The sequence below is a fragment of the Lissotriton vulgaris genome, chromosome 5, assembly GCF_964263255.1.
Source record: "Lissotriton vulgaris chromosome 5, aLisVul1.2, whole genome shotgun sequence".
Taxonomy (NCBI): Eukaryota; Metazoa; Chordata; class Amphibia; order Caudata; family Salamandridae; genus Lissotriton; species Lissotriton vulgaris.
Window position 1 is genome coordinate 148,712,962 of NC_141693.1, and position 23,767 is coordinate 148,736,728.

The following is a 23,767-nucleotide window of genomic DNA, read 5'->3' on the forward strand; positions in this document are numbered from 1 at the left end:
TGGTACATCCCTATTAGCGACAACCGGCCCTTTAATTTTAGGTGGTGATTTTAATTTGGTCTTTGGCCAAAAATTAGATAGAACCTCTAAAGCTAAATACCATGATCCCTCAAAATCACTCGCTACTTTAGACGCCTTAATGAAAGACTTTACTCTATTAGATGTTTGGAGGAAAAAGTATAGAACACAACTAGGCTTCACCTTTTATAGTAAGAAATATAAGAACTATTCTAGGATAGATCACTTTTTAGTCGATCAACACCTTCTCAAGGATATCAACTACCTTTCCTTTACGCCTACAGGTTTATCGGATCACGCTGTTCTGGAAATGGTAATTGAATTGAATATATCTCCTTTAAAACCAAGGTGGACCCTGGAGAGATCACTTTTTTTAGATAATCAAATAAAAGCAGAAGTTAAAGATAAAACATTAGAATTCTTTACAATAAGTTCAGGAACTTCCTCCCCCCAAGTCGTATGGGAGACTTATAAGGCCTATTTGAGGGGAGTCTTAAGCTCTCTAATGAATTATAAGAGAAAGAGCATGAAAGTAAAAAGAAGGGAAGACTTGGCAGCAATAATAAGAAAGGATCTTGAATTACAAAATGCAATCCTAACCAACTCCAGGAGAGTACATCTGCTAGAGAAGGAACTCACTGATTTACAACTTCAGTTAAAAATCTCGGATGAGAGAATTCTCAAAGAAAAATGGGAGTCTAGTAGATTAAAAAATGTTGAATATGGAGAAAAGTGTGGAGCCCTCTTAGCCTGGAAAGCTAGAGAAGAAAGAACGAGAAACAATATTAAATCCCTACTACAAAGGCAGACAGGAGACTTGATGGAAACAGACGCAGAGATTAGAGAAGAAGCAAGGTCCTTTATGAGAAGTCTCTATACGGAAGACAAAGAACCTAAGGGGGAGGATTTAGAATCCTGGCTGATAATGAAAAATTTGCCGCAAATGTCTGAACTGGATAAAGTATACTTGGAAAGTGAGATCACAGAAGGGGAAATATTGGGTCAATTGAAGAAAATGAAACGAGGGAAAGCCGCAGGTTCAGATGGGTTACCAGTGGAGATCTATTTGGACAATAAAGATCAATTAATATCTTCACTTAGGGAACTCTTTAACCTCTTACTAATTCATGGTCATTCTGCACCTCCCTCATGGGCAGAAGCCACTATAACGCTTATACCAAAACCGAATAAAGACCCAAAAAGAATAGAGTCTTATAGACCAATTTCATTGTTAAACACGGATATGAAGATCTATTCTGGAATCTTAGCTACCAGATTATCGAAGGTCATAAAATCTATAATTCACCCCGATCAGAGAGGCTTTATCCCAGGGAGACAGCTAAATGAATTAACATTTCAAGTTATAGGGGCCACAGACTACGCTAACGCCAAAAATCTTCCGCTGGCCCTGGTCGCAATAGATGCGGCTAAGGCCTTCGATCAGGTTAATTGGAAGTATCTATGGGCCACAATGTCGGCATTTGGGTTCCCTCTAACCTTTATAGAGGCGGTCAGATCTTTATATTACAATCCAAGGGCAAAGGTTTTAGTCAACGGAATCTTATCCGACTGGTTTGATATATCCCGAGGTACTAGACAGGGCTGTCCTTTATCCCCTCTTTTGTTTGATGTTTATATGGAGCCTTTTGTTTGTGGAATCAGAGATGACAACATAATCCAACCATTTCAGCTCGGCAATTTGTCCCTGAAAGTGGCTTTGTACGCAGATGACCTTCTTTTATACACTTCTGACCATTCAGTGGCAATACCGAGATTGTTTCTTTTATCGGAAGAATTTGGGGAACTGTCAGGTTACCAGATTAATAAGGAGAAAACGGAGATTATGGGATGGAACAATAACACACATATATTGGGCGCAAAACATAAAATGAGGTACCTGGGAATTTATTTAACTCAATCATTAAAAGATATAACATCACTTAGCTGGCAAATGGTGGTTAAAGATATTAATAAAATCTTAATAAGATGGGGGAATCTGCCTTTGAACATATATGGTCGTGTCAACCTCATTAAAATGACAATTCTTCCAAAAGTGATTTTTTTATTTAATTGTATCCCCTTATCATTCTCCCCGAAAGATATTAATACTCTACAGGCTAAAATCGGATCTTTCATATGGGCCTGTAAGTCTACAAGAATTGCATGGAAAAAATTGAGAAGGGGCTTAAAAATAGGAGGCTTAGCCCTTCCTGATCTATTGTCATACTGTCATGCGTTTCATTTTAAAAACTTTAGGCTACTTGCAAATAAGTTAGATGCTTCATCACAGGGCCGCCTGTTTCAAGCTTTATTAAATGATTTACCTTACGACCATGATTATTTTCTATTTAAGTTCGGAGACCAGAATTTTTTTTAAAAATTTGTCTTAAAATTCTACAGACTGCATTAAAAAATTGGGGGTTTATCAGGAAGATATTTGATATCCCTTACTATCACACATATACCCCAATATGGGATTCTCCTGGTACACCCCAATGCCTCCAGGATCAATTTTCACAACCTTTGAAAACAGCTGGATTAAAAAAATGGGGAGATCTTTGGGCAGATTCAGGCCTGGTGAATTGGAACTCTTTAGTACAACTTACTAACGGTCAGTTGACTAGGTTCAAATACTATCAACTATCTGCCTGGTGGTCAAGTCAAAATCTGCAACGGGAGAAAGATACAGACATTCTCGATGCAATCGGCAGAGGGGGGAAATGGTTAAAAGAACTTTCGTTTTGGTACAACTTGATAATTAAAGATGAGGAGAATAAACAGCACTTGGAGGTGATACATTTATGGGGAAACTGTATATCTGATCCTCCTGAAGAAGTCAGCAAAATATGGTTAGACTCCTTTTTTCTTTCTCAGAGGTTAATTAAACCAGCCAACTTAAGACGCAACCATCTGTTTACGGCCTATAGAGTGTATTGGACTCCGGCCAAATTGTACAAGATTACACAAAATAACTATTATTGTCCCCGTTGTAACCATCAAGCAGCTGACGACATTCACATTTTCTTGGACTGTCCAGCTATTCAGGACTACTGGAAAGCGATAATGGACTTTTTGGGTGATGTACTTTCATCAACTATTACTTGTTTACCTAGACTTGTCTTCTTTGGTCTATTGAAAGATTATAACATTAACAGTTTGGATACCCAGTTCATTTTTTATATAGTAGTCATTGCGAGGAGACAAATTTGCATGGAGTGGAAGTCAACAGCCCCTCCTAGATTTGCAGTATGTTTGAAGAATATAATGGAAGTATGTAAAATGGACTTGGCTGGTCGTAATGAGAACACCGAGAATGTCTGGTCTAAATTGGTGGTCTGGATAAATAAGTGAGCGGTCCTGTGATTATGCCAGAGGTTGTGTCGGTCCTGTCCTCCACCAGGCCTAGGGTTCCCAAAATAGGCTTGGAGGAGTAGGATAAGGAAAGCAGCCTACCTCTGGGACATCTCTGTCTGCTATGATACTGTTTCCATGGCGGACTCGAAACAACAGTATAAGAGGCAACAGTGAGACCCATCTAGAGCATACAAATTCTGGTGGCATATATGAGGACAAAAAAAAAAAAAAAGAAAGAAACAAGCAGGGTTTCTTATATATCGTATGACATTTAAATGTTGCTGAATGCTTCAAATCTGGTCTGACACTTAGTTCCAGAGCGAGAAAGCGTAGAAATCAGAGCCTCCTATTGATTTCCTAATCTAAGGTTGTTTGTCAAACCGTGGTGTTAGCAACACCAACCGAGAGTGCAGCATCATATTTTGCTTCTATTGCTTCAATTTGATTTGTAGGTATAGCTGTGCTTTGTTCTTGGTGATCTATGGACAATTCAAAGTGCACTCAACATCATTAATTTAGCTGCAGGTAGCCAATAGAGTGATTGCAGGACTGGGACCATGAGTTGACTGGGTTGACGATATAGGAGGAGTCTTGTCACAGCATTTTAGATGCTTTATTTTGATTATTGTGAAATAGGGGGTGCTGAAGTACAGTCTGTTGGTATTGTTGAGCTTGGTGATCAGGAGCGTCAGGATAGTTTGTATTTTTGTTGTTATCCAATGTATGGAAAGCTGAGTCGCAGTGTTTTCATTCTGTAGTAGGTGCTCTTTGTTACCTCATTGGTATGTGTTATTGGTAAATAATTTGAGTCCATGATTCCTCCTACATTTCTTACCTCTCGTGACGTAGTTGGCAGGCATCAAGTTCCTTGGGCCTTATAGCTATAGGCTATTGTTTGTGACACTCTCTTTGTGGTGATGAGCTATAGGTGTTTACTCATTCATGCATTTATGGCAAGGAGCCAGTTGTCAATTGTTGACAAATAGAGGCCTTCTGTATTAACCATTTAAAAAAAAAAGAAATTATATCACCTGTATAGTTATAACACTCAAGGTTGAATGATCTATTAAAGTTTAGTAAGGGAGTTAGGTAGATGGTGAAAAGGAGGGTAGAGATGAAGGAACATGAGAGACCCTACAATGTTGGATGTGAGAGGTAAATATGAAAGTTGGTATGAATACCAACTCTGTCTATTTTCTAGGTAGGAAGCAATCTATTTTAGAGTGTTCTTGAATATTACAGAGGATGATATCTATGTAGCAGTATCCTATGGTGAACAAAGTCAACTGCCACAGATAGGCCATGATATAATAGGGCAGCCACTCTCCACCGTGGGTTTTAGGCTCTTTCATATGAATACGAGGGCTGACTCCATGCCTCTACCCAGTCTGAATCGAGGTTGTTGATCCAACGTCAACTGATTTTCCTTTGTCAAACTGCAGTATTGAGAAAAAGGGATATTTTGAATATTATACCTGGTAATCATTATATTTTGTATTGGTTTGTAGTTTTCTGCGGTGAATGGGATCAGTCGTTTCTTATTGAGGAGTGGTCTAATGTCAGATGTTTTCAACTCTGGTGGGAAATATTCTAGTTCCAAGGACTGTTTCAGTATGCTTATAGCCACAGCATAGATTGTCCAAATGTTAACTTTTTTTGGGGGTAGTCTGAAGGTGATCCTAATGGTCTGCTTGTGTTTATAATAATGCAGTGTCATTTTAGAGAACACATTTAAGGTCGTAAGAGATGGTAGATTGGTACTGACCATCTTTGCTGTGGTTCTGTTATATGTTGGAGAAGGATTCACTGTTTTAATGGTACTGACCATCTTTGCTGTGGTTCTGTTATATGTTGGAGAAGGATTAACTGTTTTCTCCTTAAGGTAGTTTTCTACCCATATCAATTTTGGGGGATAATTTCTGTGGCCATATACACACTACTCATGTGACCTTCAGTCCTTTTAAAAGAAATAACCATTAGCAAAAGCATTTCTGGTGCAATTACACATCTTCACCGGCAGGGAATGCCCTTGTTCCAGACACCCCCACTCAGCCATTCACTCCTTGAGGCAATTCTGCAAACACCCTCAGCTGAAGAACAAAAGTTCCAGCCCAGAAGGTGATAATTGTTGGCTGAGCCCTTGAGGGGTTATTCCTTTGAATTACTTAGGAAACTTAGGGTGATGTGTCTCTTCGTGCAGGGGGGGGAGACTGCACTTCTTCATCAGCTCCCCCCAACACCTTTTCACCATTGAGGGGGACCCCCCCTCCTCTGGGGAACCACCAAGGATCAAAACGACAGGTTTCCAAATGCCTGGAAAGGCATTATGGGGCGATAGTGCTCCTTCTCATGAATAACCGATGAGCGGCTCTCCTGCTGCGCCGGAGAGAGCTGCACTGGTGGTGCTGGCGGCTTCACGCATCTTCCTGCTTCGCTGGGGGTCCCAGTCCCACCCACACCACCAGGTTTTGGTCGGCGGCTCAGGGAGCCGACCCCCGGCCGTTCCTTCGGTTTTCTGCGCCCGGTCCCACCCGGGCCCCTGGCACCTTCCTCGATCATCCGGGGGTCCTGGTCCAACCCGGAGCCCCCGCATGCACATTCGATGGAGGGCAGCCTCGGGAGTCCACCCCCGGCTGCCCCCTCCGGCTCCCTGCCCGGCCATCACTCTTCTGTGCTGCCGCGGGAGCCAACCCTGGTCTTCCGGTCTGCCCGTCAGACGCCCTGCATCCAGCGGGTCCTCCTGGACCACGGGGAAGTGCGACGGCATGCCCCCGCCTGTTCCTGCACATCAGGGCCATTTTCATGGGGAGCGCGACGGTGCTTTCCAGCCTCCGTCTTCAGTGGGGGCCAAGGTGGGCTCCTGGCCCCCCAGCAGGGCACCTTTATGGGGAGCGTGATGGCGCTCTCTGGCTTTACTTCTCCTTGGGGGCACCCCCTGTGACCTGACCCACCCCGGGAAGCAGCTCTGAGACCGGCTGCGGATCCACGCACTTCGTCGTTGGTCTTCTTATGGTTCAAAGGTTGCCTACCTTCCGGGGGCCATATCTCAGCCCCTGCGGGTCCGATCTGCCCCATTTTTGCATCTTCTCACTCCTGGTGGTGTCCACCAGCCACTGGGAGCACTCTCCTTTACCATCCGGGTCGCAAAGAGGGTGCATTCTGCAGGGAGCAGTCTTCACTGGCTCCCTGCGCCTTTCTTCTCCCTGCGCGGAGGTCCCTGCTTCTGCGCACTGGTCCTGGGCGCTTCTTCTGGTGCTGTTTGGAGCCTGGGTGACAGTCAGGGGGTCTCTCCTTCCAACTGCCATTGCCATGCTCCAGCACCTTTCGCCTCCACAGACCACACCCTAGAGAGAGCTTTTCTTCCTGTGCAAGTACTTTTTAAAAGTTGAATAGGGGGCTGGCAGGAAGTCTCTGTGTGTCCTTTCAAACAGCGACACATTACTTCCCTGCCCCTGCTCCCTCCTTCTTGTCCAGCCTCTGGGTTTGTTCAAAATGGTGTCGTCCAGTGTCTCTGGCCACATGGTGTCTGAAACCCAACTCCTTCCCCCCTCACTGCCTTCACGTGGTGCAGCCTGGGGCCTGGCACCCAGCGACAGCAGTTGATGGATTGGCTTATAGCTCCACCTATCTTTCCTCCTTGGAGGGAAGATCTTCGGTCTGGGCAGACAGGTCATTTATCTAACCTGCCATGACCAGACCCCAGCCAGGGACTCAGAGAAATATGACATTTCTGGAAGACCCAAAAGAAGTACATATATGACTTTGGACTCTGCAGAATACTAATTTTTACGTCCGCTACACTGGACATTAGTGCGTGTCTGGAATCTGTAGGCTTTGTGAAAGTCATTTTAGCCATTGGCCCAACATCCCCTATGGGGAATAATGAAGTGAAAACATAGTAAAACACACTGACTTTCCCTGGCATTTCCTTCCCAGGGTATAAAGCCTATTCCATGTCACTACCCCACTCACTCTGTAGCTGCTCCTGGATTGCGCACGCTAGGAATCTTCCCTGCCCAGCCCACACGTGTGTCTGCATGTAACGAGCACGGTGTTCCATACTCCAGCTGCTGCGCAGCAGCTAGTCAAGCCAGGGGTACACCAGTAAAATCTCCATGCAGTCTCCTTCACTATGAGTTCACTGTGGGTGAATCCCAGATTATGAGGCTCCCCCACACTGAAAGCTCAACAATTAGGTGCTCAAAAAGCAAAAAATCTGGGCAGCCCATAGCGTCACAACCACCTTCTAACATTTATATTTTGGTATTTTTTGTCACAATATTGTGACCATTCAATAGTCCATTTTTGATAAACCTGACTACAAATGAGTTGCATGGCAGAATATAAATAACAAATTATCATCCGACCTCGATATCTTAGCTTAAACATCATTAACAAAAATATTGCTCCAATGAATATAAAATGTATTTTATTAACATCAATGCAGAGACTTTTTTATTTCTTTATTTTTCATTTTATTAAACGGTTTTTATATAGCGCTGGCTAGACCCAAAGGTATCAGAGCGCTTTACAGGGGTTGGAAGTGGAAACAAATTGCAGTATAACATTTGTACAAAAAGGAAAAGCGTAAGAACATATGAACAAAATGCAAAGAATAATAAATCCATGGACAAGAAAATAAGAAGTACATTTAGTTTTTAACCAGGATTGGATAGTTGTGCAAGCGTGGGTGGCCAGGGATGGTGGGGGAAAGTATGGAGGTAGGGTGGAACCGAGGAGGGTGATAGGAGAGGAGATAGCATGTAGGAGTAGGCATTGATTATATGAGAGCTAGTAGAAGGAGAGTGGACGTATATGTGAGAGTGAGAGGCGGGGGGAGATATGTGGTGAGAAATATAGCACCATCATGGGCAGGTTGTGAGACGTTTTAAGCCATGGCCAAAGTGGGCCTGACCCACCCGCCCCCCCTCCCCCACCCCCTAAAAAAAGTCAATTCTGTCTGAAGTGTTGCCCAGATGACCTTGAATAATTCTTTAAAAGATTGTTTTAAATACCATTTTACTTGAATTCATTTTAAATGCAGATGATGTGTGAAAGCTTATTAAAGGCATTTTGTTTTTTTGTGTTTATGTTTCATGCAAGAGCCATAAAAAAGCTTCTTTTAGACCAAAACAGGACCTCACGTATGAGAAATGGGAGAGTGTCACAGAGATAATTTGCAGTAATATTAGTGTGCAGATGCTGTATTCGAATGCGGTAAACACAGATCACTATCCCTGAATATTAAATATAAACACATTTAGAATTTGGAGGAGTGTGTCTGTGCACAGTTAGTGACCAGACCAAAGAGGACATGAAAGAGCTGAAACTGGATCATAAATTCAAAGCTGCCCCTAACAGGGGCCCCTAAATTACGTCTGGCACAGGGCCCCTAAAATCCTTAAGATGCACCAGCTCCAATAGTGCAATATATTTTATAAATGAAATGTAGGACACTATAATTTTCTGTAAGGTAATCCTTAAGCCATGCTTTTCGGGCACCATTCTATAACTGCACATGGACAGATGCATCAGTTTCTTAAACACAGCAGACTCCCCGAAAGTGACGTCCATCAATGTCACCGCCACTATAAACCACTGGTTGCCACCTGACTGGCTCCGCAGTAAATACAATCCCGGTCACTTTAGCTCAAAACCCGCGACAGGCCCGAGCCGGCAATTGATGTGCAGCCGGCATCAGGCTGCGGCTGCTGCAGACGGTCGGCGGCGAGCAATTCTAGATAAATGTGGTAAATGTTATATTGCACATCAAAGCTCAATTCAAAAACTGAATTCCGCTCACTTGGAATCATTTACAACCGCGGCGGCCAGTTTTCCAAGTCTTCCTGTCGCTGTGTGGTAATGAATTCATTGATTTTATCATTTGTTATCACAACAGTTATTCCAGAGATTAATGCATCTCATTTGCAGATATTAAATCTGCCAGATGCAACTGGAAGAGTAATTGTCTGGTCTGAGAACACATCCTTCTCCGAGTCCACTGCATTCTTTTTCTGCTTGTACTAAGAAATCCCAACACTCCATGGCCAGGTGCCTTGCATTTCAAGATGAGACCTTTCCCAGGTTGCCTGTTCTTCAATGGATTCCCCACTCTTTTCTTACTAAAATCCTTAAATAATTTTGTGCCATATAACGTTTCATCCCTAGTTATTTTGGAACCATTTCCCTTTTTAAAAATTCAGAAACAGTCTTTACTGACTAAGTGACTGTAAGTATTTGTGAGGCATAGACTTACCCATGTTGCTCACTTTTTAAACTATTATTAGAAAACTCCCTAGACAAACAAGTAAGACTTAAACTTTTCTCTCAAACTTAAAAGTGAGGAGGAGCTGTGCTTAATTTGTGGCAGATTTTTACAGATGGTGGTCACTGGCATCATAAGACTTTGACCCGGAACAACATAGAAAGTCAGAAAAGGGAGAAATTAGGAAGAAGGGGAAGAAATATAGGAAAACAGTAGCAAAGGGAGAAAGTAGGGATGAAGAAAGAGGCATGAGGTGGAGTTAATTCAAGGTAGAATTGGAAGTTGGCAGCCCGGCATTTGGCAGAGGTGCTGGTGGGCTCCTACGAATAACTGGGAGCCCCAGCACTAACTAGTTTTCAAATAAATTACCAGTACCAGATTACAAATTAGGAAAAGTAGGCACCGTCCTATGGGCCTCACTCCTTATAAGGGACCCGCGACAACGGATTAAAATAATATTGATTTGATCTTGAAAGAAAATACTTTCTTAATTTGTTTCCAAAAGATTTTTAAAAAATGAATCAACTCAAAGAAATGAAAACTTTACATTAAAGACTTTATAAAGAAAATACTGTAGTAGTGTAATGTACCCATTAACAACTTAAAGTACATACACCAGAGACATCAGATTCACATACAAGTTTGCCTCTAAAAAGCTCATCTTCTGGCAGCTGTCAGTTTAAAAAAAAAATCCAATGCAAACTATGTACGTGTAATAAAATTGGTTAATTAAAATTGTCGGTTGGTAAAATTAAAAACGTATTTGGAGATAATTTGCGAGGGGGTCTTCGAAATTTTGACTGCTAGGTGCCTCGCCAGGGTGTAATCCAGCACTGTTAGGTACCGAGCTGGTGATGGTAATGTCAAGTGAAAATCATTTCCAAATGATAGGGGTTTTATCCCCTGAAACAAGAGTAAATGCCTCCAACAAATCTAAACTCTGCTTTTGAGGCACACTACTCCAGTGAGTGAGACCTTCTGCCTCAGCTCACACTGTCGCTCATTCCCCATCCTGCAATGTTAATAATAGTATCTATTGATCAGGAGTTTTTTTGTTCAGTGAGTACCTACAATCAGGGTTGGGAACTCAACTCAGTTTTTACTGACAAGTAAATGGCACTGAGATAGTAATTCAAGTCTCATTTATCTATGAAGCAGTTGAAAGGGTAAAATGCACAAAACCTGTTTCATACAATTGACCCAGTCGAGAATGTGTACTGTATTAAGCAGGAGATCTTAATTATACAGCACAATTAATTGGGTAGTGTGGGCCTGGTTCGCTAAAGTTGTTCCCTGGTTTAAGACAGTTAAAAGAATGAGGTTTGAGAGTGGAAAAGTTTAAGAGCCCACAAGTTCACAATTTCTATTGTACTTTGCTAGTTTTGGAAAATGTTAAACCAATGTACGTAGCAAGCATTGGTGTAGCCAATAAGTCTCACCTTTGGGACCTTATAAGTGTTTAGCCAGAGTTCTTTGCTTAGCCAATGTCTTTAAGCTATGTTGTAGAGCAGTGTGACTGCTGTGCAGCAGGTTTAAAAGTTATAATAAAAAAGTGTTATAAGCAATTTGTTTACCATATATATAACCAAGAAGACATTATATACAACTGATGGCTCTACAAAAAAAACATACAACATGTCTTCTAGTTTTTTGTCCTTGCAATGCTGGCAACTTCTTCTTCTCTGTTCCAATGCTTGCTTTTTATACTGTTTATTGTTTATTGGGGGGGGGGGGGGGCATAAGCAACGGTAGGCTGAAGATTGGGAAATGGTACCTAAATTACAACACTAGCAGTGGACGGATACTAGGGGAGAATCAACAGATGCCAGATTCCAAGGGCAGTCTGTGGTAGTGCTGAGTGATGCTGAGGTGGTGCTCAGGTGGTGGTGTGCTGCTGTGGATGTGATGCTCAGGTGATGCTAAATGATACTCAGGTGGTGTTGAGCGATGGTGAGGTGGTACTGAGGTGATGGAGTGCTGGTGCGCAGGTGATGCTCAGGTGATGCTGAGTGATATTGAAGTGGTGCTGAGGTATACCTATGCAATGCTGAGTTATGCTGTGGTGCTGAGTCATGCTGAGGTGGCGGTACTGCACTGGTGCTCATGTGGTGCTGAGCTGATGCTCAGGTGGTGCTGAGTGATGCTGAGTTGGTGATATGCTGAGGTGATGCTTCGCTGATGCTCAGTTGGTGCTGCGCTGATGTTGAACAGGTGCTGCGTTAGTGCTGAATTGCTGCTGAGGTGGGACGGCACTGGTGCTGAGGTGGGGGTGTGCTGGTGGTGGTGCAATTATGCTGAAGCTGTGCTGTGCTGAGCCTGAGATGGTGCTGTGCTGATGTTAAAGTGGTGATGCACTGGTGTTAAGATGGTGCTGCACTGGTATTGAGATGGTACTGCACTGATGCTGAGCTGGTGCTGCACTGGTGGTGGTGCACTGATGAAGAGGTCGTGCTGTGCTGATGCTGAGATGGTGCTGTGATGATGCTGAGGTGGTGCTATGGTGGTGCTCAGGTGATGCTGAGTGCTACTGAGGTAGTGCTGAGTGATGCTGAGGTGGTGCTCAGCGATGCTGAAGTGGTGCTGAGCCATGCTGAGCTGGTGGTGCTGTGCTGGTGTCAGGTGGAGCTGAGCTGATGCTCAGGTGGTGCTGAGTGGTGATGAATTGGCAATGTGATGAGTTGATTCTGTGTTGATGCTGAGGTGGTGGTTCCCCAATGCTGAAGTTGGGCTGCATTGGTAATGAATTTCTGCTGAGGTGGGGTTGCACTAATGCTGAGGTGGGGCTGTGCTGGTGGTGGTGCACATGATTTCAATGTGTTGTTATGAGGAGTCTGAGATGGTGCTGTACTGATGTTGAGATGGTGCTTTTTCTGGTGCTGAGGTAGTGCTGCGCTGGTACTGCCATGGTGGTGCGCTGATGCTCAGTTGGGGCTGCACTGGTGGTGGTGCACTGATGAGGAGGTGGTGCTGTGGTGATATGGTGCTTTGCTGTTGCTCAGGTGGTGCTGTGGTGAAGCTGAGGTGGTGCTGCACTGGGGCTCAGGTGGTGCTGAGTTGGTGCTGTGCTGAGGTGATGTTGCACTGATGCTGAGAGGGTGCTGTGCTGATGCTAAAGTGGTGCTGCATTGGTGCTGGGTTGCTGCTGGGTTGCTGCAGAGTTGATGCTGCAATGGTACTCCACTGGTGGTGATGGAATGATGTGGAGATGGTGCTGTGATGATTTTGATATGTTGCTGTACTGATGATGAGGTGGTGCTCAGGTGGTGCTGAGTGGTACTGAGGTGGTGCTGAGTGATGCTGAGGTGGTGCTGAATGATGCTGATGTGGTGCTGAATGATCCTGAGTTGATGGAGCTGTGCTGGTGCTCAGGTTGTGCTGAGCGATGGAGAGTTGGTGCTGTGCTGAGGTGATGCTGTGCTGATGCTGAGGTGGTGCTGTGCTTATGCTGAAGAAGTGCTGCGTTGGTGCTGATTTCTTGCTGAGGTAGGGCTGTGCTGATGCTGAGGTGGGGCTGAGCTGATGGTGGTGCACTGATGTGGAGATCGTCCTGTGCTGATGCTGAGATTGTGTTGTGCTGGTGCTGAGGTGGTGCTGTGCTGATGCTGAGGTGATGCTGCGCCAGTGCTGAGGTGGTGCTGCGCTGATGCTGAGTTAGTGCGGCACTGCTGGTGGCGTACTGATGAGGAGACGGTACTGTGCTGATGTTAAGATGATGTTGTGCTGATACTGAGATGATACTGTGGTGGTGCTCTGGTGATGCTGAGTGATACTGAGGTGGTGTTGAGTGATGCTAAGGTGGTGCAGAGTAATGCTGAAGTGATGCAGAGTAATGCTGAGGTGGTGGTGCCCGACTGATGCTCAGGTGGTGCTGTGTTGGTACTAAATTGCTGCTGAGGTGGGGGTCCGCTGGTGCTGAAGAGGTGCTGCACTGGTGCTCAGGTGGGGCTGAGCGGGTGGTAGTGCACTGATGCGGAGGTGGTGCTGATGCTGAGATGGTGCTGTGGTGATGTTGAGGTGGTTCTGTGCTTGCTGAGGTCACAATTGGATGTATTCTCTGTGATAGTATTTTTTAATTGTGTTTTAGAAGTAGGGATCTAGATTAGCTATACCCTCCACTGTGTTTTTAAGTTTGTCGTAATAAATGCACTTTTACGTATTTTCTTGTTTCTGTTGTATGTACTTGTGACATTGTAAGGTTGGTATTACAATCTGTGCTTAGGTTTTCCCCAAGGGAATCTTCCCTTCTTTGCTTGCTGAGGTGGTACTGCTCTGGTGCTGAGTTGGTGCTGCACTGGTGGCTGTGCACTGATGAGGAGGTGGTGTTGCACTGGTGCTGAGGTGGAGTTGCACTAGTGCTCAGGTGGGGCTGAGCTGGTGGTTGTGCACTGATGTGGAGATGGTGCTGATGATGAGATTGTGCTTTGGTGATGTTGAGGTGGTGCTGTGCTGAGGTGGTGATGAGTTGGTGCTGCACTGGTGGGGGTGCACCGATAAACAGGTTTACTGTGCTGATGCTGCTGTACTGAGGTGATGCCATGGTGGTACTCAGGTGGTGCTGAGCTGATGCGGACTGTGCTGATGGTGAGGTGGTGCTGCGCTGATGCTGAAGTGGTGCTGTGCTGAGGCTGAGGTGGTGCGATGCTGGTGCTGTGCTGGTGTGCTTGTGCAGTGGTCATGCTCAGGTGATGCTGAGTGATACTGAGCTAGTGCGCTGGTGCTGAGGTGGTGCTGTGCTGATGCTGTGGTGGCTGTGTTGGTGCTGATTTGGTGCTGTGCTGGTGCACTGATGCGGAGGTGGTGCTGTGCTGATGCAGAGGTGGTGCTGTGGTGGCATTGAGTGGTGCTGAGGAGATGCTACGCTGGTGCTGAAGTGCTGCTGAGGGATGCTGTTCTGATGCTGTGCTGATGCTGACGTGGTGGTGCTGCACTGATGCTGAGGTAGTGCTGCAGTGGTAATGAGGTGATGCTGCACTTGTGCAGAGATGGTGCTGAGGTGCTGCACTGGTGCTGAGGTGGTGCTGCGCTGGGGTTGAGTGATGTCGGAGTGGTGCTCTGCTGGTGTTGTGGTGGTGCTCAGGTGCTGCTGACACATAGTCCGAGCCATAATAGAACTCTGACAAGTATCACTCACAATCAGTGTTGGCTCGGGCACCAGCCTACCTCAAACTTCCAGTGGAAGGTCTAATGGAATTCCTTTCTGAGACTCCTGGTGCCAGATGGGAAGACTTTTTCACTGTGAATAGGCTATTTTCTCTTTTACTTCTTCTGAACGCCCAGCACCAATTAGATGGGGCACCTCAGGGAATATGAGACGGAGAAAGAACAGGATCTACAAACCCTCAAGAGTCCTCTTTACTCTTTATTTTTAGCCCTACGACATTTGAAGCCAGAGGCCACAAAGGTAGCACCAGAGATCCAATGAGGCAACCCAAGAGCATCATTTGGTACTTCTGTCACCCTTTAATGGCATTCAGGGGCTTTGGTTCAGTCTGACCAGGAGGTAAGGCAGAAACTTTAGTAAACCGGTCAAGTGAAAACAGCATCAACAGGTAACTACTGTTCCTTTGATTTTGACTTGCTCTTGCTTCTGTAAAGCATTCTGATACCTCTGGGTCTAGCCAGCACTATATAAAACCTTTAAATAAATAAATAAATGCTTAATTACTGTCATAAGATGGACGGTATCCCTACAAAACCATGCGAATAAACAAGATTTAACAAGGAGATAGCATTTGGGGGTATCTATGGCTGTTGTTGATACCCTTTATGCTTGCAGGCAAACCTCGAGGACTCCGCCGACCATTTCTCTGAAATGAACTGTATGACTAATTACTTCATAAACATATGAATGACTTTCGATGTTGTTGATTTTGGTCGCAGACAGTGATCTAAGTGGTCCAGGGCCTGCCAGGACTGGGCTCCTGCAAAGCAAAAAATGGACATTCAACCTAACCATCTGTTTCCATCATTTGCTGAATTTGGTTATACTTTGTCCAGACAGACCACATTAATGAATTTGTAAAGCACTAGATGCTATGGCACAAGTATAAATTCCATAGGCTGTGCCTCGTGTAAAGGCTTCTCAAACAACATGTTTTTTTACGGCTCCACAACTTTTTTCTTCCCACCTAAAACACTGGTGGCAGGGTATTAGTGCTGCAATCATTGTTTCTTAGTATATGATGTCCCAACTTATATTTTTATCAGTGGTTGAAAGAAGTAAGATTTCTCTTACCCTACACTTATGAGTTTGGGTAACTGACTCCACCAAAAAGGTATGCATGTAGTTCCAGGGAATGATTTCATTGTTAGTAGGAACAATCTATAAGTACAACAGAAGAAATGAACTATTCCACAACTCTTTTTATCATTCCTCAATGTTCCATTTTCATCTTTTTAGTTTTCAATACAATATTTCAAATATATGTATTTTGGAGTCAAGTATGGGGCAAGGTAGAATTTTAGTGGCGAGCCTGTAAAACTGTGTGAGGTTTATTTTCTTTCTTAAATCTTAACAGGGCTCTTATCAGGTGGAGAAGTGTGGCTCAATGATTAGAGTGGCAGACCCTGATGTAGAGGTCTAGCCCGGGACCATGGTTCAATTCCCCGCCTCAGCGGGTCTTGGGCTCCAAATTCCACGGACCTGATAACTCTCGCCTCGGTGCCTATTCCAATCATGGAGTCCCACTCTGCAACTCTGGGCAATAGCTTGCTTAATCTCCACAACAGCCCCCACAACGCTAAGGATGCCTGGCCTCCACCTTGGGGGTGCCCAGGAGTGGATACCTCACAGGGTTCACAGTCAAAATATCGAATTTTTAATTTCAACTTACACTTATATCGAGTTGCTAATATCGATGGGACAGAATATCGATGTCCAGAATATCGATGGCCAGAATATCGACCCTAAGGTAAGTAATATCGAAATTACTTATATCGATAGCATATATATCGATGTAAGTAATTTCGATTTACTAATATGTGTTAGAAATTTTAGTTAAGTATTTAAATTAATTGTTATAATATGTGTTTAATATGTTTCTATAAATAAAAAATATATAAAAGTAAATAATATGTTTTACTACCAGAGCGGGTTGTGGGTTTTTAGGGGAATAGGGTGGGAAGTAATTTATTTGTAATTAAATAATTATTTTTTAATGATTAATTTATTTTGCAATTACATATTAATTGGCAATTAATTATTTTAATTGATTAATTGATTAATTAATTGATAACTTATGTATATTTTTAAGTAAATTATATGTTTTACTACTGGAGCGGGTTGCGGGTTTATTGGGGAATAGGGTGGGAAGTAATTTATTTGTAATTAAATAATTATTTTTTAATGATTAATTTATTTTGCTATTAAATATTAATTGGCAATGAATTATTTTAATTGATTAATTGAATAATTAATTGATAATTTATGTATATTTTTAACTGAATTATATGTTTTACTACTGGAGCGGGTTGTGGGTTTTTAGGGGAATAGGGTGGGAAGTAATTTATTTGTAATATTAATTAATTTTGGGTAAAGGGGTATTTTTAGGGTTCAGGGTCAGTTTTCAGTTTTTGGGTAAAGGGGTATTTTTAGGGTTCAGGGTCAGTTTTCAGTTTTTGGGTAAAGGGGTATTTTTAGGGTTTCGGGTCAGTTTTCAGTTTTTGGGTAAAGGGGTATTTTTAGGGTTCAGGGTCAGTTTTCAGTTTATGGGTAAAGGGGTATTTTTTGGGTTCAGGGTCAGTTTTCATTTTGTGGGTAAAGGGGTATTTTTAGGGTTCAGGGTCAGTTTTTAGTTTTGGGGTAAAGGGGTATTTTTGGGGTTCAGGGTCAGTTTTCAGTTTTTGGGTAAAGGGGTATTTTTAGGGTTCAGGGTCAGTTTTCAGTTTTTGGGTAAAGGGGTATTTTTAGGGTTCAGGGTCAGTTTTCAGTTTTTGGGTAAAGGGGTATTTTTAGGGTTTCGGGTCAGTTTTCAGTTTTTGGGTAAAGGGGTATTTTTAGGGTTCAGGGTCAGTTTTCAGTTTTTGGGTAAAGGGGTATTTTTTGGGTTCAGGGTCAGTTTTCATTTTGTGGGTAAAGGGGTATTTTTAGGGTTCAGGGTCAGTTTTTAGTTTTTGGGAAAAGGGGTATTTTTAGGGTTCAGGGTCAGTTTTCAGTTTTTGGGTAAAGGGGTATTTTTAGGGTTCAGGGTCAGTTTTCAGTTTTTGGGTAAAGGGGTATTTTTTGGGTTCAGGGTCAGTTTTCAGTTCTTGGGTAAAGGGGTATTTTTTGAGTTCAGGGTCAGTTTTCAGTTTTTGGGTAAAGGGGTATTTTTAGGGTTCAGGGTCAGTTTTAGGTTTTTGGGTAAAGGGGTATTTTTAGGGTTCAGGGTCAGTTTTCCCTACTGGTGCACCCACTGGAGTGGGAATAGTAATTATTTTTAAGTAAGTATATATTATATATGAATTTTAAATATTATTTTTTTATTAAATATGTATTATTTTTTTTAACCATTATTACATATATTTAAATATGTTTAAGTAATTAATAAGTATTATTTACAGTATTTTTTATGTTATTTTAAATCCCAAAAAAATCGATATATTTGATAACGATATTTTTAACATCGATATTATTTTTTCGATATTTTGGTACTTACCATGTTGTACATAGGGTGTCGATATTTTTGCTATCGATATAATTACGCCGATATTTGTGTAGGTTGAAATTCTGTCTGTCGAAATTCTGTCATAGATTCACCTCACAGGGAAAGCCAGGATGGGTTCCACAGCGGTATTCGTACAAGCGCCTTGAGACCCTTGCGGGTGAGTAGTGCGCTATACAATTTTTTCCATGTACTCAAATGGCATAAACGCTTCTTGGGCAACTTTCTGTGGTAGCATCATAGACAATGATCACAAATTATTGTTTTGGAAATATGCCTCCAAATGTGGGTCCATTTCAGTAACCATATTTAAAATGCTGCGAATGTGCTGAGAGAAGGTGTCCTGCTTACCACAGACACCTTCAGGGTGCCACTGCAAAACAACTATAGCTGAAGTGGACATCTTACACAAGAAATGGTTGCCAGCCGGCCACTTGATTCAGGGTTGATATTCTCACCCCAATTCTGTTGGCGACATATCTCACATCTGCCACAATACTTTTCCATATGGCGGCACATGTAGCAGCTTTGCCATTGAAATGCAGAAATATAAAAAGTTCAGTTAGTGCACTCCTGTAAGGCAGCCCTAAGTCTTTAAAACGTGTCCTACTTTCTGTGCTTACCAACTTCACTTAGGAACGAACATGAAGTGTTTGAAAGTAGGTGATTAAATGGATGTCTCTGAAGGATAAAAAGGCGCTTTTCATGGCAGGAATGTGCAGCAGAACAATGAAGCATAAAAATCAGAGAGAGCTAGAATAAATTAAAGGAACTAATCAGGGGTGGGCGAAAAATTTCGCTCCACCTACTGAGTTTGCAGAGTTTTGCCCATTCTGAGTTCTGCTTGGAGTGCGGTGTTCTGGCAAAACTCTGACAACTGCTGCATAGCAGAGTTTGGCCTGGGCGCTATTTGCCAATGTTAAGTTGCTGAGCGTAAGTGAGAATTTGCATCCTGTAGCTCAATTTTCAGGCACTAGAATGCCTCCTGAGATTTCTCAATGCAGGCGGTTGCAGACAGTCGCGGTAGGTCGTGACCGTTCATATCGAGAAAGCTGGCGTTTAATTCGAAAATATACTCGAGTGGTAGAAAGAAACAGTGCCCTCTAGCATAACACATGGTGCCATTTGCAATGATTTCACAGCGCGGAAGAATCTCACAGAACTAGAAATCAGCGTTAGTAGCATGATGTGCCCAATTACGCCCGCTTGCGGAACTCTGCGGAATCTCGCTGATTTTTTTTATAACTCCACGTAATTCTGTGGAGTAAAACGCTGCAAGTTCCGCCCACCCCTAACTATAACCCCAATATCCCAATGTGTATCCCCAGTGAAACGTAAAAAATGCATGTCAACAGTTTACGTGGATCTCCATTTGAAGAGTTGTTTCTCTCCCGGGAGCTTTACTCATGGTTTAAAAGCCGCAGACTGATCCACTACTCATGTCAGAAGAGCGTTGGAAATAATCATTATCCTAGAGTATTAAATCAAAAGAGAGCTGCAGCAGGTAAGTACTGTCATTATTTAAAAAAACATTGGCAAAATAGCAATAGGTCTTGTTTTAATACACTAACACATACTGTCAGGCAATCGCAAATACTGGCTAGTACAAGAAAGCAAACCCTATTGGCTTCATCAACACTGGCAAAAAGCATGAAAACGAGCACTTTAAATAGAATGAGTATAGCAGATAAAGAACTGAATGTGACAAGCAGTGTGATGCTTGAGTGCACTTTTCAGGTGTAAAATAACCCCTTATGCATTCCAATAGAAACCCATTTTGAGAATGCAGTGATACATACAAAGTGACAGGGAAGTACTTGAATGCAGAGCGAAAGCCAGCACTACATGTCCATAAAAGAGCTTGTATGAATAGATGTACAAATTGCTGCGCTGTGAAGCCAGACCTAAAAAGGGGTGTCCTTTAATAACAATTAACAATTGCCCTTTTTTTCTAACCAACTTTATTGATTTTTGTACAAGTAAAAACATATATAGAAAACAGCCTATCGTGGCCATCATCAAAATGCAATAATCGCAATAATCGAGTCTCAGATTACACCCTTCATCGTGAGCTAACATTATTGTAGCGGTCTAGTCTATCACCGCACACCTCCCCTCAGTTCCGCACCCTGGAAGCACCCACACATTTGTTTCACTCTCTAGCCAGGCGTGGCCAGAGAGCTTAACTTCCGCTCGTGACTACCGGCCGACGCCAAGTAACATCGTGTGGTTGTCTATTCATTGTGTCACTGCAGTACAGGCCCCGTGTAGCGCGCTGCATGAAGAGCATACCTGCAAGGTCCCAACACTGGCGACGAGGGTGGGATCTCAGAGTCCCTAAAGAAAGGTGAACTGTTCCTGGCCCATCAGCCTGCCCGAATAACACTGGAGCTGTGAAACGTGGCCGGCGCGTCAGCGTGCGACGGAGAAGGCATACTGTCGACATGTGCCTGCCAAGCGGAGAGGATATCCGAAAGTCACCGGCCGGTGAGTGGAAGGAAAGCAGTAACCCCCATGCCCGCCTGCACAACTGAACCACATTGGCTGGACAGTGGACACAGCGCGCTGATGCTCCCGGCAAAGCTCCGCCCGAGCCCGTGCTAGCGTTGGAGGTGAGCGCAAGCGCAATAGCATCCTGACTCCACCAGGCTCGAGAACACGAGCCCAGGAGCGCGCTGCTGGCGCCCTGCCACTGCGCTAGGATACACACCCTGCCAGCCATAGCCTGCACATAAGAGGGAATAACAAGCATTGATAAAACCAATTGCAGCCCTAAGAAACAACCACAACAAGCATTGGCAATCACAATCACAACACCTGACAACCAAAAACAAAAAAAAAAAAAGGAAAAGCCACATTTGGAAAGGGGCGACCACTCGTTCCCCCCCCCGAACGTATGGTTGGGTGCCCCGATCCTCCTGGGAAACCATTTTGGGCGGGGGGCGTGTCTCGGCTGGTATGCCCGAAGCGGCGTAGCCGGGGCGCGCCTTTTTCCCGCCCAGGAGGGGTTGTCCTAGACACCTACACCGATGACCACGCCCAGTAGGCGTACCGGAGGAGGGTACACGCCCTCCCGCAGAAGAATAAATAGAGCGGGAATCCGAAGAAGCGTCCTCTTGTTCCTGTGCTCTGAAGGCTGCACCCACTCATTGCTCGTGAGCCCTCGACGGAACAAGCAGCAATTTTGAGAACTTATAATTCTTGTGTTTCTCTTTCAGTTATTTGAAGTCGAAGAGTCCGGGACCTCGTTGATCGTTTAAGAGCGGATAATCGAAACCATGGCTGGCAAGAAAGCAGAAAAGGGTTCTGAGACGGATAAGGTGCTACGCTTGTTGTCGAACCGGATGGTTTGCATGGACCGGAAACTCGGACAAGTCCAATCGATCGGTCGAGGTTTGGCGGAGGTCAAAAAACAACTGGCTGCCCTGAGCAATCCTGGTAACCCTAAGAAGGTAATAGGCCCGGCCTTGCCGGGAATCGTCCCCGAGGGTAGAGGGAAGCGGGTCAAGAAGAGGGCGATTTCAAGGGAGGTTCCGGTCCCAGGGGTACCCCCGGCCGCCCCTGTCACACCGGCAGACAACCCGGTACCAATCCCAGACGCGGGTCAACCGATCCCAGTAGTGATTACCCCCGCTAACGATGAAGATATGCCTCCCGAATTGGCCACCCAGTTGGCCGCATGGCTCAATAGAAAGGCAGGGGGTGCCAAGGCGCCTGGAGACACGGCCGAAGAGGCCAAGCTACTAATCCAGCAATTGCGGCAGTCGAGAGATGTCGCAAAGGCGAATCTTCCTCTTGTTTCCCCACAGGTGACACCGGTAGGATCTGCTGTTGGTCTCGAGAACACGGCGGGAACAACGACCGAACCGGGTAAGCTCGCTTTGCCAATGGCAGGGGAGGGCTCATTACCCTCAAGGCGGGAGAGGGTGGCACAGCACATCCCTATGGCCACAAAAGAGTTAATATGGGGAGACAAATATGTCAATATGTTTTCATTATTAACTGACCATCGCGAGATGGAATATGCTAAAACCCAAAAAGATTTGTGGCACCCGAGCGTGTGGCGCGCCAAGATGGCGGAATTCAGGGTGGATGAAACGATAACGAATTGGGCGAAGGCCTTTGCAATATTTACTGCAGTTATGCGGGAACGTAAACCCGAGGTGTTAACTGAACTGTCTTGCTATCAAACTCGTATTATGGATTTTTATGCAATGTATGAGGGAGAGGAATGGAAAGGTTATGACATGAAATTCCGAAAAGCGAAAGAATATGATGCCTCTCTGACATGGGACTGCCTCGACTCGGTTTCATGGCATAAGCAGCTCCTGCCGGGGGCGGCAGGTACATCCTCGCCGGGCGGGAGTGGGTCGGGGGTCGTCCCCCAAAAGCCTGCGGTGCCCTTTCGAGCAGGCGCCGGTGGCGATCACCAGCCGAATACCGGCGGGAATGGCGGCAAGCGGGGGGTCTGTTGGGGCTTCAATCGAGGCAACTGTAACAGACCGCAAGGAACATGTAGGTTCAAGCATGTGTGTGCTGGCTGTGGGAATTCCTCACACCCAGAGAGTTCATGTAGATCAAAAAATAACGGGGCGGGAGGAAAGGGAGGGTCCAAGCAGGAGTAGGGTAGAACGTTGTGACCAATTGCCTACACCCGTTGATCTCATGGCTATGACTCCTTGGTTGAACAAATACCCTGATCATGTCTCCACTGGGTTGTTGAGGAAGGGAATCTTGCACGGCTTCCACATCCCGGCGGGGGGTTTTCGAGGGGACTCCTTTTGTAAAAAACAGTTATCGGCGCAACATAACCCAAGTGTGGTAGAGAGAAAAATTGCGAAAGAAGTCAGCTTAGGGCGAGTGGCAGGGCCTTTTCATCGCCCACCGGTGGCGGTTTCATCTGTTCCCCATTAGGGGTTGTCCCGAAGAAAGACCCAGGGGAGTTTAGGCTTATTCATAACCTGTCTGCTCCAAGGGGTTCCTCGGTGAACGAGGCCATTGACCCAGAAGTCTGTTTGGTGCGGTACGCATCATTCAATGAGGCCATGGCCATGCTGAATTGCCTGGGCCCCGGGGCACTGATGGCGAAATCAGATATCGAGTCGGCGTTCCGGTTGCTCCCGGTACACCCGCAGGATCAGCATTTGCTAGGTTTTGCATTCCAAGGGAGTTATTACATGGATAAATGCATGCCTATGGGTTGCTCCATTTCTTGTGCCTATTTTGAAATGTTCAGTTGTTTTTTAGAGTGGGCATTCACCGAGGCCACAGGGCATAGGCATGTTATGCATTATCTCAATGACTTCCTGTTTTTGGGAGCAGCCGGCGATACGAAATGTGGGCAGGCGCTGCACGACTTCTGCATCCTCATGAGGGAGTTTGGAGTCCCATTGGCACCAGGTAAGACGGTTGGACCATCTACTTCACTGGAGTTTCTGGGAATTGAGCTCGATTCTGTGGAGGGATGTTCCGTTTGCCGATGGGAAAG